The sequence below is a fragment of the Orycteropus afer genome, unplaced genomic scaffold (assembly GCF_000298275.1).
Source record: "Orycteropus afer afer isolate SDZICR_OR568_19922 unplaced genomic scaffold, OryAfe1.0 scaffold00377, whole genome shotgun sequence".
Classification (NCBI taxonomy): domain Eukaryota; kingdom Metazoa; phylum Chordata; class Mammalia; order Tubulidentata; family Orycteropodidae; genus Orycteropus; species Orycteropus afer.
Window position 1 is genome coordinate 1,784,388 of NW_006921964.1, and position 15,300 is coordinate 1,799,687.

Genomic DNA, 15,300 nt, shown 5'->3' on the forward strand with positions numbered 1-15,300 from the left:
AAAAAAAAAAAAAAAGGTCAAGGAAAAGTTTATACATGCAAGTTCTATACAATAGTTCATACATTTTGTTTCATGACATTGATTGCAATTCCCATAATGTAACATCTCTCTTCTCACTTCCTCCCTGTAGCAGTTACCTTTTCCTTGTGTCCTTTCTTATGCATTCCTGGCCTCTGAGCTACCTCCCTGTGCAAATACTGCCCTTCTGATCTCCCATGATTGATTGTTCTGAGAAGGGTACCTAGCCGGGCTAAGTGTTCTCACCTTATATGCTCTGGTGGTGTAGTGCCTAAGGCATTTGACTGTTAACCAGAAGGCTGGTGTTTCAAAGCCACCAGCCACTCCTGGAAAGGAAGGTTGGACAATCTACTTCCGTAGTGATATCACCACAGAAACCCAAGGAGGGGTTGCTATGAGTCAGATCTGACTTGACGGCAGTGCATTGCATTGCATTGTGTTATTGTTTGGCTGGAAGCTATGGGAGTGACTTCAATTCCATGCCTGAAGGGTGACTAGGGGCCATAGTATTGGGGGTTTCAGAAGTCTGTATCAGACCAGTAAGACTGGTCTTTTTTATCATTCTCAGTTTTGTTTCACATATTTCTCCCACTCTATGCAGGATCCCCTAAACTGATCCCTTTTCCAGTGGTTGACAGTGATAGCTGGGCACCATCTAGTTCTTCTGGTCTCATAGTCATATAGGCTGAAGTTCACATGGTCCACTAGTCCCTTGGACTAATTGTTTCCATTCATCTTTGGTTTTCTTCATTCTTCTTTGCTCTAGGCAAGGAGAGACCCATTGTTACATCTAGATGGACACTTGCAAGCTTTTTAGACTCCACTCACTACTTGCCAAAGTAGGATATAGAACAATGTTTTCGTGTAGTATGTTTTGCCAAATGAGCTTGATGTCCTCTGCAACCATGGACCTGAGCCTGTGGGCTCAGTGACTCACTCCCTCAGGTTCTTGGCTGTTTCTAAGAAGTTATCGTAACTTGTCCTCCTGTTAGTTCTAATTATATGGACATTCTCACAGCACATACAAGTATGTATGTAGAAGTATTGCCTGCCAACCTTACATACATTAAAAAAAAAAAAAAAAAAGCCAAACTCACTGCCATCGAATTGTTTCTGACTCATAGCGACTCCTCTTTGGATTTCCAACGCAGTATCTCTACAGAAGCAGATTGCCCAATCTTCCTTCTGAGGAGTGGCTGATGAGTTTGAACCACCAGCCTTCTGGTTAGCACTCAAATACCTTAATCACTATGTCACCAGAGCTCCCAACCTTACATATGCTTATGGATATATTCCCTTTTGCCTAATCATACCTGATCATTCAAACTGTTTATCTATGTATCTACCCATAGGTTAATGTTTGCTATTACTGATAGTGCAGTATTGTGTGTTTAAAGGTATAATTTATTTTTTAAATTTATAATTTATTATTTAATTTATTTCCTCAAGGAATTGTTCAATTTCATTACACAGAGATACATAAATATTCTGGTAAAATAGAAATGTAATGTTCTGACAAGCACCCTTTTTTTTTTTTTTTTTTTCTTAGATTAGAAATATTCTCATTGCTGCAAAATAGAATCATATTTTTCACAATAAATATTGAATTTTGCATCCTCGTAATGTGCCTAATACCTTTTTTATTAGCACATATAGAGTAATATCAAGCACTGTTCCCAAGCAACAGATAATAAAAAAAAAAGAAACTCACTTGATACTTTAATTAGAACTTCTCATGTTAAATATTTATATTTCCAGTATTATTTAGACATTTTCTATGCTAATATTAAATTATTACCTATGTTAATATTATGGTAAAGTATGCTAGATTATATCCATATGTATGCCAAACATATTTTAAAGTTAAAGTTATAAATATTATTATTTACAAAACTTAGTACATAGCAATTGAAAAGTAACATGGTTGAATTAATTGCAGTGGTCAACTTATTTGAGTTTCTTCACTTTTGCCAATCATCTGGGACTGGAGTTCCCATTGGTTGTTTCTCAGGATATGCATAAGAGCATACCCTGTGTTTGTATCATGGCAAAGAGCATTGCTAGCCCTCCTGGCTGGAGCAGTTGGATCAGCAGACATAGATGTACAAGATCATTCCCTCAAAATGTATCAGGGACCTGTTTTCTTTATTATAATCTATACTTGCCTAGTAACTGCTCATGTTGGATGCAGTTACTAGGCAAGTATAGTAGCAAGAGTTAAATTCAACAGCCCTCTGCCCCACTTCTTCTTGTTTATTAGAAAGAAATAATATACTTCCAGATATACTGATACATGCTGAGATAAGGCGTTTCAATTACATGGGAGGGACCATAGGAGATAACGAAGTTGTTGAAGCGGTAGATAACTCAAACTTGAACACCCTCTCACACGGGCTTCCTCGTGACCCTTTGTGAACTTTATTTCTGGCACATTCTCACATACCAAAGCTGAGTTCTCTTTCACTACAGTGCTTGCCTTTCTTTGTGTCCTTTCTGCTTGACATCAATGTATCTTTGCTTTAGACAACTGTGTTCCTGTTCCTTAAGCATGTGCTTACCTTATTTATTGGAAAATCCATCTCTGATTGTGTTGGCAGCCCCAATGTAATTACATCGGCCCTTAAAAGAAGAAGAGGAAGACAGAGATATTTAAAGCATGAAAAGACTTGAAGATAGATGAACCATGTGGCAAAGATATGGGACCTCAGTCCTAAAACTGCAAAGAACCGAATCCTGCCAACAACCTAAATGATCTTGAACACAAATTTTCCTCCACAGCCTCCAGATAAGAGCCCAGCCAGCCAACATCTTGATTTTGGCCAGTGAGATCCTGTGCCTCTGCTCAGAATCCAGCCATGTTGTACCAGACTTATTATCCAAAAGAACTGAGAGGTAATAAATGAGTGTTTTTTTAAAGTCCCTACAGTTGTTGTAGTGACTTAAAAATCAGGAAGGGTACACATCAGGGTTATATCCTCTCATCATACTTATTCAATCTGTATGCTGAGCAAGTGATCTGAGAAGCTGAGTCTAGTCTATATGAAGAAGAATAGAGCATCAAGATTGAAGGAAGATTCATTAACAAGCTGTGATATGCAGATCACACAAGCTTGCTTGTTGAAAATGAAGATGACTTGAAGCACTTACTGATAAAGATCAAAGACTACAGTCTTCAGTATGGATTATATCTCAACACAAAGAAAACAGAAATCCTCACAACTGGGCCAATTAGCAACATTATGATACATGGAGGAAAGACTGAAGTTGTCAGGGATTTCATTTTACTTGGATCCACAATCAACACCTATGGAAGCAGCAGTCAAGAAATCAGACATATTGCACTGAGAAAATCCACTGAAAAGGAGATTCTGGATAGAGTACGAGAACAATGCAAAATAAAACTCAAACTCATTAAAAAAAAAAGAAAAAGACCAGGTTTACTGGTCTGATAGAGCCTGGTGAAATCCCTGAGACTATGACCCCTAGTTACCCTCAGGTCCGGAACTGAAGTCACTCCAGTGGCTTCCACCCAAACAATAGACAGGCATATAGGGTGAACATTTACATCAGGTAGATACACTCCTTAGAATGATCAATCATAGTAGAACGGAAGGACAGTATCTGCACAGGGAGATAGTTCAGGGAGCAGGAATGCATAGGAAAAAAGAACACATGGAAGAGGTAATTGCAGGGAGGAAGTGGGAAGAGAGCTATTACATTGTGGGGAATTGCACTCAATATCATGAAACAAAATATGTATGAATTGCTGTGTGGGAAATCAATTTGCTCTGTAAACTTGAACCTAAATCACAATAAAAACAAAAAATCTACTACAAAAGACATCTTTAAAGTGTTGAACAGCAATGATGTCACTTTGAAGACTAGGTGTGCCTAACTCAAGCCATGGTATTTTCAATAACCTCATATGCATGTGAAAGCTGGACAATGAATAAGGAAAACCAAAGAAGACTTGATGCCTTTGAGTTATGGTGTTGGCAAAGAATACTGGAAATACCATGGACTGCCAGAAGAATAAACAAATCTGTCCTAGAGGAAGTGCAGCCAGAATGCTCCTTGGAAGCAAGAATGGCCAGACTTCATTTCACTTACTTTGGTCATGTCAGAAGGGACCATTCTTTGGAGAAGGATATCATACTTGGTAAAGTAGAGTATGATAGTTGGGGTTGTGTGTCAACTTGTCTGGACCATGATTCTGAGTGGTTTAAGCAGTTGTGATGTGGTTATTCCCAAGATGAGATTGGATGTATATGTTGTGAGCAGCCAATCTGTTGAAAGGGAGTTTCCCAGGGGTGTAGACTGCTTCCAATACACACACACACACACACACACACACGGACATCCAGGGAAAAAGACAGACTCTTTGGTGGATCTGGATCCTGTTGTGTGGCCTACAACTGTCCATGAATTGTGTCCACCATTCTGTCTGGTGATCTTGAATTCATCATCCACAAAAATCAACAGCTGGTATACTGCCTGGCAACCTTGAGGTCGTCAGCCCCTACAGCTGGGTGAGTGGGGAAAAGCCTCCAGCTTGACGTTTGACCCAGGAACTTCGGACTTGGCAGCTTCTATAAGTGTGTGATCCATTTTCCTAAGATATATTTCTCTCTCTGTCTCTCTCTGTGTCTCTCTCTCTCTCTATATATATATATATATATATATATATATATATATATATATATATATATATAAGTTTTAGTGGTTTTGCTTCTCTAGAGAACCCAGACTAACACATTTGGTACTGGGAGTGGTTCTAGGGAGACAAAATCATAAGGATGGTTTCCTCAATTGATTCTCACTGATTCTGTGTTTTGGTTCTCCAATTTGATTGATCGTAAAGGCACTGGTGACTCTACCTCCATTAGTAAAGAGGGCCCTGCTAATCCATGTCATGAGGTGGCAACATTAATATGCAAAATAGTACTTGTGAGAAATGAGGCTCTGGGTGATCACATGTTTGATACTTTTCTGTAATTTTGTCAGCATGAGGAGTATAAGGAAGCTGGGTGGTTGGTCCTACTTACATTAGACAAAGTAGTGAAAGAGTAAGATGAGTTCCAGGCTGCTGAGTCATAGCTCAAGTGACACATAAAAAAACCTCAATGTTTCCAGTTGTGCCCTGAAAGAAAGCCTATTTCTTCTAGTAACAGAGCTAATATTGCTGAAAACCAAACCCAGAGTCTTATTGTAAGGGTGGCTGAATTACAACACCAGTTGAACTGCTAACCCAGAATGGTGTCTGAAGTTAAAGTGAGGGCATTGATTGGGAAAAATGGGATCCTGAGACCTGGAATGAGGACATATGGGCAGACAGTCAGGAAGATGAGGATATGGAGCCTGTAAATTTTGTTAAATCCCTCCCATCTGAAGGGATTACTATAAAATCATTATGCCTTCCATGTCCATTTGAAGGGATTAACTCAACTGTTCCTGCTGGGTCATTGCCTGAGGTAGCTGCCATGGAAGACATTACTGAATGTTCTAAGGAACTGCCCCAGCCACCCATTGTTGCTGCTAGACCTATAACTAAAGTTAAGTCCAAGTGAGCCCCAAAAGGTGAAATACAAAGCGTGACTGAGGAAGTGGTATGCTACATCTGAAAAGACTTACTTGATTTTGCTAACACGTACAGACAGAAACCTGGAGAATATGTGTGGGAATGGCTACTGAGGGTATGGGATAATGGTGCAAGGAATGTCTGAGTTTATTGATTTAGGCCCACTAAGTATGGATTCTTCATTCAATGTCTCAGCTCCAGAGCTTAGGAAAGGATCTAATTGTTTACTTGGTTGGCTTACTGAAGCATGGATTATGTTGTGACCTACTTTAAATCAAGTTGAAGTACTAGAGTGCCTTAGTATAATGTAGAAAAAGGTATCCAGAGGCTTAGCGAAATTAGCATGTTAGAACAGATTTATCAGATTAAACCCTTAGACCCAGAAATGGAGAATCCAGAGGACACACATTTTGCCACTATAAAAACAAACAAACAAACAAACATACTAGCATCAAGTTGGTCCCAACTCATAACAACCCCCCTTGGGTTTCCAAGGTGGTATCTCTATGGAAGTAGTTGCCCAGTCTTCCTTCTGAGGAGTGTCTGGTGGCTTTGAACTGCCAGCCTTCTGGTTAGCAGTCAAATGCCTTAGGCACTACATCACCAGAGGAACAAATTTGTGAAGGGAGGCTCAGCATCCTTGAAGACTGCTGTGATTGCTATTTTACATAAGCCAGATGTGACAGTGGGAACTGCCCGAACTGAACGAAGACACTTAACTACAATGGGGCTGATTGGACTCTGTTGTAGTAGGGAATAAGTGTCAGCAGTTAATTAACAAAGACAAGATGGGTGTGGTTACCATCATAGACAGCAGAGTCAAAACAGTAATCAGAATACTCTGACATGTGTGGAAATATGAAATTGGCTATGCAGGCATGATGTTTCTAGGAGTGAAATAAATGGCAAACCAACTAAATATTTACTTGATCTGTGTAGACAGAAGAATTCTAGGTCACATGAACAGCAGTCTAGATTGAATTGCCAGAATACAGAGTCATGGCCTCTCAATCAATACCCAGACTTAAGTCAGTTTACAGACCCACAACCTCTTGAATGAAAGGGAGGCCGGATTCCCTTGATGAAAGACCTCACTACATTGGCAAAAATTTATACTGTTAATCTTTCTAGTAGTCGTCCCCAAAGGGATTTGAGGCTTTTTTACAAGAGTGACTGTTCATTAGGGAAAAGAAATAATCAGACTTTTCAGGGATTACTGGACACTGGCTCTGAACTGACGCTAATTCGAGGAGACCCAAAGCATCACTGTGGCCCACCAGTCAGAGTGGGAGCATATAGAGGTCAAGTTATTGATAGAGTCTTAGCTCAGGTGCATCTCACAGTGTTTCCGGTGGGTCCCCAAACAAATCCTGTAGTAATTTCCCCAGTGCCAGAATGCATAATTGGAATAGATATACTGAGCAATTGGCAGAATTCCCACATTGGGTCCCTAACATGTACAGTAAGGGCTATTATGGTAGGAACAGCCAAGTGGAAGCCATTAGAACTGTCTCTACCCAGAAAAATAGTACACCAAAAGCAATACCACATCCCTAGAGGGGTTGCAGAGATTACTCCCACCATCAAGGACTTGAAGGATACAGGGGTGGTGATTCTCACCACATCCACATTTAATTCACCTATTTGGCCTGTACAAAAAACTGTTGGATCTTGGAGAATAACAGTAGATTATCATAAACTTAATCAGGTGGTGACTCCAGTTGCAGCTGCTGTTCCTGATGTGCTTTCATTGCTTGAGCAAATTAGTGGTCTCCTGGTACTTGGTATGTACATCTGGCCAATGCCTTTTTCTTGATACAAATTTCAAAGGACCATCAGAAGCAGTTTGCCTTCAGCTGGCAAGGCCACAATATACTTACACAGTATTTCTTCAGAAGTATATTAACTCCCCAGCACTATGTCATAATTTAGTCCATAGGTATCTTGATTGTCTTTCCTTCCACAAAACATCACACTGGTCCATATATTGATGACGTTATGCTGATTGGATCTAGTAAAGAAGAAGTATCAATGATTCTAGACTTATTGGTGAGACATCTGCATACTAAAGGGTGGGAAATTAACCCAACAAAAATTCAGGTACCTTCCACCTCAGTGTAATTTCTGGGGGTCCAGTGCTATGGGAGATGTCAAGATATTCTTACTAAAGTGAAGGATAAGTTATTGTATCTGGCTTCTTCCACAACTAAAAAGGAGGCACAACGTCTGGTGGACCTCTTTGGATTTTGGAGGCAACATATCCCTCGTTTGGGTGTGTTGTGTCAGCCTATTTATCAAGTGACTTGCCAAGCTGCTAGTTTTGAGTGGGGCCCAGAACAACAGAAGGCTCTGCAACAGGTTCAGACTGCCGTGCAAGCTACTTTGCCACTTGGGCCATATGATCCAGCTGATCCAATGCTGCCTAAAGTGTCTGTAGCAGATAGAGATGCTGTTTGGAGTCTTCAGCAGGTCCCTATTGGTGAATCACAATGCCAACCCTTGAGATTTTGGAGTAAAGCCCTGCCATCCTCTGCAGATAGCTACTCTCCTTTTGAGAAACAGCTTTTGGCTTGTTACTGGGCTTTAGTAGAGCCTGAACACCTAACCATGGGCCATCAATCACCATGAGGCCTGAGCTGCCCGTCATGAAATGGGTTTTATCTGACCCACAGATTCATAAAGTTGAACGTGTGCAGCAGCACTCCATCATTAAATGGAAGTGGTAAATAAGAGATCAGGCTCAAGCAGGACCTGAAGGGACAAGTAAGTTGTATGAGGAAGTGGCCCAAATGCCTATGGTTTCCATTCCAGTCACATTACTTTCCCTCTCCCAGTCTGCACCTGTGGCTTCATGGGCCATTCCTTATGATCAGTTGAGGAAGAGAAAACTCATGCCTACTTTATAGATGGTTATGCGCAATATGCAGGCACCACTCAAAAGTGGACTGCAGTGGCACTGAAGTCCCATTCTGGGACTTCCCTGAAGGACAGTGGTGAAGGGAAATCCTCCCAATGGGTGGAACTTCAAGCCATGCATCAGGCTGTTCACTTTGCATGGAACAAGAAATGGCCAGATGTACAATTGTATATGGATTCATGGTTCATGGCCAATGGCTTGGCTGGATGGTCTGGAATTGGAAGGAACATGATTGGAAAATTGGTCACAAGGACATATGGGGAAGCGGTATGTGGATAGATCTCTCTGAATGGGCCAAAGGAGTAAAGATATTTGTGTTTCATGTGAATACCCATCAAAAGGTGACCTCAGCAGAGGAGGACTTTAACAATAAGATGGATAGGATGATATATTCTGTGGAAACCAGTCATCTTTTTCCCCTAGCTACTCCTGTCATTGCTCAATGAGCTCATGAACCAAGTGGCCATGGTGGCAGGGATGGTGGTTATGCATGGGCTCAGCAACATGGACTTCCACTTACCAAGGCTGCTTTGGCTATTGCCACTGGTAAGTGCCAAATCTTCCAGCAGCAGAGACCAACACTGAGTCTGTGATATGGAACCATTCCTTGGGGTGATCAGCCAGCAACCTGGTGGCAGGTTGATTCCATTGGACCACTTCCACCATGAAAAGGACAGCATTTTGTTCTTGCTGGAATAGATACATATTCTGGATATGGATTTGCCTTCCCTGCACACAATGCTTCTGCTAAAACTACCATCCATGGATGTACAGAATGCCTTATCCACCACATGGTATCCCACACAGCATTGCTTCAGATCAAGGGACTCACTTCAAAGCAAATGTAGTGCAGCAATGGGCCTATGCTCATGGGTTTCACTGGTCTTACCATGTTCCCCATCATCCTGAGGCAGCTGGCCTGATAGAATGATGGAATGCCCACTAAAAACACAATTACAGCACCAGCTAGGTGGCAATACCTTGAAGGGCTGGGACAATCTTCTCCAGGAGGCTGTATATGCTCTAAACCAGTGTGCAATATATGGTGTTGTTTCTCCAATAGCCAGGATTCATGGATCCAGGAATCAAGGGGTGGAAACAGAAGTGGTACCACTCAGTATTAACTCTAGTGACCCACTCAAAAAATTTTTGCTTCCTGTCCCTGGTACACTATGCTCTGTGGGTCTGGAGATCTTAGTCCCAAAGGAAGGAATACTCCCTTGTATTGAACTGGAAGTTAAGAATACCACACAGTCATTTTGGCTTTCTCATCCTTCTGGATCAACAGACAAAGAAGGGTGTTACTATACTACCTGGTGTGATAGATCCTGATTACCAAGGGAAATTGGATTGGAATTACATAATAGAGGTAAAGAAGAACATATCTGGAATACAGGAGATTCTTTAGGACGTCTCTTAGTACCATGGCTTGTGATTAAAGTCAATGGAAAGCTACAGCAACCCAATTCTGATATGACTACTAATAGCCCAGACCCTTCAGGAATGAAGATTTTGGTCACCCCACCAGGCAAAGAACCATGACTAGCTGATGTGCTTGCTGAGGGCAAGGGAAATACAGAATGGGTGGTGGAAGAAGGTAGTTCTGAATATCAGCTATGACCATGTGAGTAGTTGTGGAAATGAGGATTGTGATTGTCATATTTCTTCATTGTATGTGTGCATCAGATATTTTTGTTTTCTTATGTTATTAAGTATGAAATGTAAACAGGGTTAATGCGTTTCAGTTGTATGTGTGTTAGTGTATCACATTAGGTGCAAATATGACTTTATAATTGTCCTCATTTAGAGATTATATGTGGTTAAGGAGAGGTGTACAACTCCCAAGTTGACAAGGGGTGGACTGTGATAGTTGGGGTTGTGTGTCAACTTGGCTGGACTACAATTCTGAGTGGTTTAAGCAGTTGTGATGTGGTTATTCCCATGATGAGATTGAATGTATATGTTTTGAGTAGTCAATTCGTTGAAAGAGAGTTTCCCTACAGGTGTGGCCTGCTTCCGATACATATATATATGGACATCCTGGGAAAAAGACAGATCCTTCAGTGGGTCTGAATCCACCATTAGGCCTGGTGATCTTGACTTTGTTGGAGTCAGCAGCCAGTATACTGCCTGCCAACCTTGAGCTTGTCAGCCCCTGCAGCTACGTCAGGAAAAGCCTCCAGCTTGATGTTTGATCCAGGAATTTGGGACTTGCCAGCTTCTATAAATGTGTGGGCCATTTTCCTAAGGTAAATTTCTCTCTCTCTCTGCATATGAATATATAAGCTTTACTGGTTTTGCTTCTCTAGATAACCCAGACTAATACTTAGAGGGTCAGTGAAAAAGGGAAATACTCTCAATGAAATGGATTGACACAATGGCTGCAACTATGCATAGTAAAGGGTATGAGAATGGCACAGGAATGGGCAGTGTTTTGTTCTGTTGTACATTGTTTCTCTATGAGTCAGAGCTGACTCAACTGCACCTAACAGCAACAGCAACACATTTGTGGTAAATTTCTATGCTGTAGAAAACTTATACATATTTATATTTTATTCTAGATATTTACAGAAAAAAATTACTGATCCTATATTAGACCATCTCATTTATTTTAGGGGCTTCAAAACACTCCATTGTGTATATTAAACTCAACTCACTGCCATCAAGTCAGATCTGACTCACAGTGACCCCTCCTTGGGTTTCTGAGGTGGTATCACTGCAGAAGTAGATTACCCAGTGCAAAAAGTGCAAGGAGGTCACATGTTCTGACCTCTTCTAATCCCACAAGAGGAAGACAGGATTACCAGCAGTAACCCAAGGCCTATTACTGCAAGGCCAGACATGCTGCCTCTCTCCAGCCCTTTCTCCAACCGTTCTTCCCAAAGCACCCACTACTTCTCTCCTGGGTTCGATAATTCACTGCAGTGGCCACGCAGAACTCACAGATTATGGGGTTTATTAGGGAAGCACCAAGCTACAATTCAAATTCAGGAAAAATACTCAGTCTCTCTCCCAGCCCACTGCCTCACAGCCAAGTCTCTCACAGTCTCTCCCCCAGCAGTGCATGTCCCTCGGTGTCTTACTCAGCAACGCATGTCTCTTGCGTCTCTTTCCCAGCAGCACGTGTCTCTTTCAGTAGTGTATGTCTCTTTCAGCAGCACGTCTTCCTCAACCAGCAGTCAGAGAGAGTTCTGCCTCTAGGAGGCCTCCTTTTGAGCCTGGCAGAGTAGTCAAACTAGCCAATCATAGCATCAGAACTCTAAGCACCTGAGAGAAAGTGGGAACCTCCCAGAACATTGTTTTGTGCCACTCCCAACAGAAATACTCCAGGTGGACAACTTTAGCAATCAGGAGCTCCTCAGTTGCTCATAGCAAATCCCACCTTGGAGTTTACAAAGACTTGTGGGTAGGAAAGCCACACTAAGCAGTTTACTACACCGCACCCAGCCTTCCTTCCGAGGAGTGGCTGGTGGGTTTGAACTGCCAACCTTCTGGTTAGTAGTCAAATGCTTTAGGCACTATGCCACCATTGTGCATATTTACCAAAATTTATTTGACCACTAAACGAAACCAAACTCACTGCCATCCAGTCGAATCCAACTCATAGTGACCCCTCCTTGGGTTTCTGAGGCAGGCTCACTATGGAAGTAGATTGCCCAACCTTCCTTCCAAGGAGCAGCTGGTGGGTTTGAACCACCAGCCTTCTGGTTAGCCGTCAAATGCCTTAATCACTATGCAGCTGTTCATGCAATGCAGCAATAAGATCCATGTACATGTTTGTGCACATGGATGAATATTGCATTAGAGTTTTTATTTTTGGCCACCAAGTTGGCCCCCCAAATCATGGTGACTCCCTGTGTAGATTTATAAAATTATAATTTCTGGTTTGAGGAGCACGCACATTTTTAACTTTGTCAGACACTGCCAAATTGCTCTCCAAAGAGGTGGCAGATGAGCTGACATAAGAGGTGCTACTTAGATGGCAGATATCTGGGATAGCTTGTCAGGCTGGCCACTATGTGCCTCAGAATTCTCTAGAAGGCTTCATAGTTGATCAAGAAGGTTCTCTGGTAGACCAAGAAGATTGCAGGAAGTTTGCATTGAGTCCTGTCTTGAAGTCTTCCAGTATCCCTATGAAAAACCAGTTGCCATCAAATTAATTCCAAGTCATGGTGACCTATAGAGTCTATAATATGTCTGTAGCATAGACATTAGTTACATTAATTAAGTGCTGATTATATATGAATCTACCACTTGTCCCTCAGTTTGTTGTACTGTGGTGGCTTGAATGTTGCTGTGATACAAGTCTATGCTTAAGACTGTCTAGGAAGAACAGAACTTCTGTCTAGAAGAAATAGACTGTGACAGTCTATTTCTGAAAGAATTGACCATTGAAAACCTTATGAATAATAGTGAAACATTGTCTGATATAGTGCTAGAAGATGAGCCCTTCAGGCTTAAAGTCCTGCTTTGGTAGAAAAAGTATAGCCAGAATGTTCCTTAAAGGGTGGGTGGTGAGATTTCATCTCTTGTACTTTGGTCATGTTATCGGGAGAGTCTATTTCCTGGAGAAGGCTATCATGCTTGGTAAAATACAGGGCAAGCAAAAAAGAAGACTCAACGAGATGGATAGGTACAGTAGCTGCAACAATGAGCTCAAGGATAGCAACAACTCTGAGAATGGTACAGGACCAGGTAGTGTTTCATTCTGCTTGCTATGAGTTGGAACCAATTTGATGGCACCTAACACCAACATATGTGAATCATTTCTACACACTTTGTCTCAGTGACGAAGAAGGCTTGTTTTAAATGGCAAGTGGAGGCCCAGGAAGGGAACATGACTTGTGCAATGGTCTGCCACCAGAAGGTGGCCCAGGTGGGCTTTGAACTCAGGACTATGACTCTAAAATCCAATCTTCAACTGCCTGTCTAGAGGGTCAAGTCTATCTCATGCTCCCTTTGGAAATAATCTGCTTTTCAGACCTACCTTGCTGAGTGACAGAGGGTAAATCACTAACGAGAGGAAAACCTTGTATTGCCTTGGGTGAAGGGAAAGGCAATGTACAATAAGGGGATGTGAGCACAAAATGATCAAGGCAAAGGAAGACACTGGGAAGAGGACAAGAGTTAAAGACAATAAAGGTAAATACTTTTATATACACAATCCTGCAATAACAATATAACAGTAATATATGCATGGATACATAGATAGACACTCAAGCTGAACAGGGGAGGGTGGGTAAATGAGACTGTACCCATGAATACATATATATAGATTTGACAAAGAATATTTCTACCTACATACTTATATGTGCTACAAACAAACATATCCATGATGATAATAGAGCATACAGGGGGCAAAGTTAGGAAAACTTCTTAGATACAACCAAACAACTTGAGGGAATGAGTCTTTGAGTCTAAGATCTCAGGACCATAGTCTTGGGGAACACTAAGGTCAATTGGTAGAGCATAGTCCACAAAGACAATATTCTACATCCTACTTTGGTGAATAACAACTGGGGTCTTAAATGCTTGTGAGAAGCCATCTGAGGGGCAAAAACTGGTCTCTACCCATCTGGAGCAATGAAGAGTGAGGGACATCAAAGATGCATATGAACCCCAGCCTTTACAATCCTGAGACCAGAAGAACTAGATGTTGCCCAGCTACCACTGTTGACCTCTCTAAGAGGGATCACAATAGGAGGTCCTATATAGAGTGGGAGAAAAATGTAGAACAAAATTCTAAATTAAAAAAAAAGGAAGAAGAAAGAAAGAAAAAGAAAGACTAGGCTTATTGGTGTGATAAAGACTGGTTGTTATTGTTACATGCTGTCAAGTCATCTCCGACTCAGAGCAACCCTATGTACAGCAGAATGAAACAGTGCCTGGTCCTGTGCCAGCCCCACAATCCTTGCTATACCTGAGCCCATTGTTGTAACTACTGTGTCAATCCATCTTGTTGAGGCCCTTCCCCTTTTTCGTTGACCCTCCACTTTAACAAGCATGATATTCTTCTCCAGGGAATGGTCCCTTCTGACAACATGACCAAAGTAGGTGAGATGAAGTCTGGTCACTCTCACTTCCAAGGAGCATTTCATCTGCACTTCTTCTAGGACAGATTTGTTCTTTTAGCAGTCCATGGTACCTTCAGCATTCTTTGCCAATACCACAACTCAAAAACATCGACTCTTCTTTAGTTTTCCTTATTCAGTGTCCAGCTCTCACATGCATATGAGGCAATAGACACTGGTGGAACTCTTGAAATTATGGTCCTTAGACACCCTTCAAGCCTGAAATTGGATTTACCCCTGTGGTTTAACTTTCAGCCAAAGGATAGACATAATGTGAACTATAACACCAGGGACACATGCACTCCTTAGAACAATCAACCTTACTAGATCAAAAGGGTGGTATTTGCTTAGGGATAAAGCTAAGAAGGCAGGAAGGAATAGGAAAAAAAGGAATAAGGGAAACAGTAAACACAGGGAGAAAGTGGGAAGAGTGCTATTATACTGCAGAGATTGCAATGAATGTCACAAAACAAAAGGTGCATGTATTGTTGAATGGAAAACCAATTTGTTCTGCAAAATGTAACCCAAATTACAATTGAATTTAATTTCATTTAACCCAAATTTAAGTTTAATTTTTTTTTTTTTTAATAAAAGGACATGGAGTTCCGGCAAGATGGTAGACCAGGCAGAAGGACTGCACAGACCCTCTTCAACAAAGAAAAGGGAAACCAATTAACACAGACACAGAAGATAATCTTGGACCCCTGAGCCTTGAA